Source organism: Lepidochelys kempii, chromosome 26 (assembly GCF_965140285.1).
Source record: "Lepidochelys kempii isolate rLepKem1 chromosome 26, rLepKem1.hap1, whole genome shotgun sequence".
Lineage (NCBI taxonomy): Eukaryota > Metazoa > Chordata > Testudines > Cheloniidae > Lepidochelys > Lepidochelys kempii.
In genome coordinates, this window is record NC_136405.1 from 12,875,809 (window position 1) to 12,878,110 (window position 2,302).

The window sequence follows — 2,302 nt, forward strand, 5'->3', positions numbered from 1 at the left end:
GGACACAACTAATAGCCTCCACCCAGCACAGGGAAAGGAAACATTGAGCAAGGGCAGCAGGACAAACCCCAGCCCTTGTTGTGAAACATTAAACATCCCCTGTAGGGGAATGTCAATCATACCATGCATTTGAAAGATAGGCAGGCAGAGCAGGCCGGAACTTTGCTACATCAGGCTGGCTTAGATTTTTGTCTGAAAAGAACAAACAACATAGAAAAATCAATCAATCGATCAATCTAGATCAAAGGTTCAGACACGCCTGCTGAGTTTGAGTGCATCAGTGTTGGACTTGAGACACCTCATCCGAAAAAATCAGTGAACGCTTTTGAAGACATGGCTGCTATTGAGAGAGGATGATGGGCTCAGGGCTGAGTCAAACCACAAACGATTTGAACTTGTGGTTTCCATTCAAGCAGGATTGGAAGCCTTGGTGTTATTACAATCGCTATGCTTAGACCGCTAAGCAGTCCCTTCTGCGGATAGCTAGGGTCTACAGTTAAACACACACACACACACATATATATATGGTTCCCCAGTTTTGCTAAATTGATTAATTCAGTACAGTTAATTTAATCTGAAAGAGAGGTAAGCAACAGCTGTTTTTCTTCCAAGGGTGAAGCCTGACAAAGGTGTTGCTACCACTGCTCTCCCACAGTGTGTATGAGCAATTTATTCCTCCATTTACCAGCAGGGATGTTTTTATGCCCTTGCAAAATTACCACTCATGAAATGACATTTTGCTTCCTTTAAATTCTCCCTGCAGTTTCATTTGGCTACAGCAATCTCTTTGACTTCCTGTGCTAACTTGATGAAGTATGCTATTAAATTGCTACATTTCATTCCAGCACAGTACACAGTGGAATGATTCTTTGATATCTTACTTTCCTCCTAGGAATAACAAGAGACTTAATAATTATTTGTATTCTACTAGTGCCTAGTTCCCCTTGCAAAAATGATGTGTGGCACCTGCCATAGCACACTACCCCCAGCAGCTAGTTGAGTGGAATACTGATTCAGTAAAGAGTGGCACCTGTTGAAATTCCTGAAACATCCTGGAGTTTTTCTATGCAAGTACTTATTTGGTTTGACACCACCTACTTCATGTGAGCTCTCAGGAGCTTTGCACAAGATGGTAAAGATACAGTGTACATGCCTCTGGGTGTATTTTGGTTTTTAATGTACCCAGATTTCAGAGTAGCAGCCACGTTAGTCTGTATTCGCAAAAAGAAAAGGAGTACTTGTGGCACCTTAGAGACTAACCAATTTATTTGAGCATAAGCTTTCGTGAACTACAGCTCACTTCATTGGATGCATCCTACCCAGAGTTGCCAAGGATACTTCCTTGTTTTGATATTCTTTTTAAGGACACACCTGTAAAGCAGCTCTCCTATGTAACACAGGATTTTATCATTCAAATGTCTGCTTTATGCCTCTGGGATAGCTTCATCAAGAATACAGAAAGAATGAGCAATTAGACCAGGGGGTTCTTAAACCATGGGGGGATAGCTCAGTGGTTTGAGCATTGGCCTGCTAAACCCAGGGTTGTGAGTTCAATCCTTGAGGGGGCCATTTAGGGATCTGGGGCAAAAATTGGGGATTGGTCCTGCTTTGAACAGGGGGTTGGACTATAGATGACCTCCTGAGGTCCCTTCCAACCCTGATATTCTATGATTATTTCATAACGCAGACAGGATCTTAATACAGTAGAACTTCAGAGTTACATACACCAAAGTTGTGAACTAACCAGTCAACCGCACCTCTCATTTGGAACCAGAAGTATGCAGTCAGGCAGCAGCAGAGACAAAAGAGACACAGTTCCTGCAATTCCTATAAACAATAAGAGAATCTCCCATTACTAGGCGAGGAAGGCAAAAGATGCATAATCACAGGCAGGGGAGACGAATAAAATCATCGGATGTCAAACTGGGAACAATTATACCAGTCTGAGCCTGGGCCGCAGCCCCCCAGCCTATAGGTCAAAGCACCTTCCCCTCCCGTGCTATCACCTAGCCCCCACCCTCCCCATATCCCCTTAACCCAAAACACCACTGTGCCAGCACCATAGGCCAAAGCCCCTTGAGTGCAGCCTTGCAGGCTGATGCCCTTCCACGCAGGACCTATGCATTTTCTGTCCTGCTTAGGCCTGTAAAAGCCGTTTGGATGTAGCCCCCCATGCCTGACCCGAAGAGGTAGGTATCTCAGTGGCAGGCTGATGCAGACGTGGGACCGAACTGCTGGCGGTGTCGGGGTCCCCCCGCCTGAGGGAAGGGAAACCAGAGGCACGCACGGGGCAGAAGAGCGG

General features: G+C 45.4%; 1 long non-coding RNA gene across 1 annotated transcript; it reads right to left on the bottom strand.

The window, feature by feature from the left end:
• Nucleotides 1-139: 139 nt before the first annotated feature.
• Nucleotides 140-2,286, bottom strand: LOC140903586 (uncharacterized). The gene is made up of 3 exons (XR_012156292.1): nucleotides 2,182-2,286; nucleotides 1,758-1,827; nucleotides 140-192 (listed from the first exon to the last, which is right to left on the bottom strand). It is a non-coding gene; the product is annotated as an uncharacterized LOC140903586 (long non-coding RNA).
• Nucleotides 2,287-2,302: the final 16 nt, after the last annotated feature.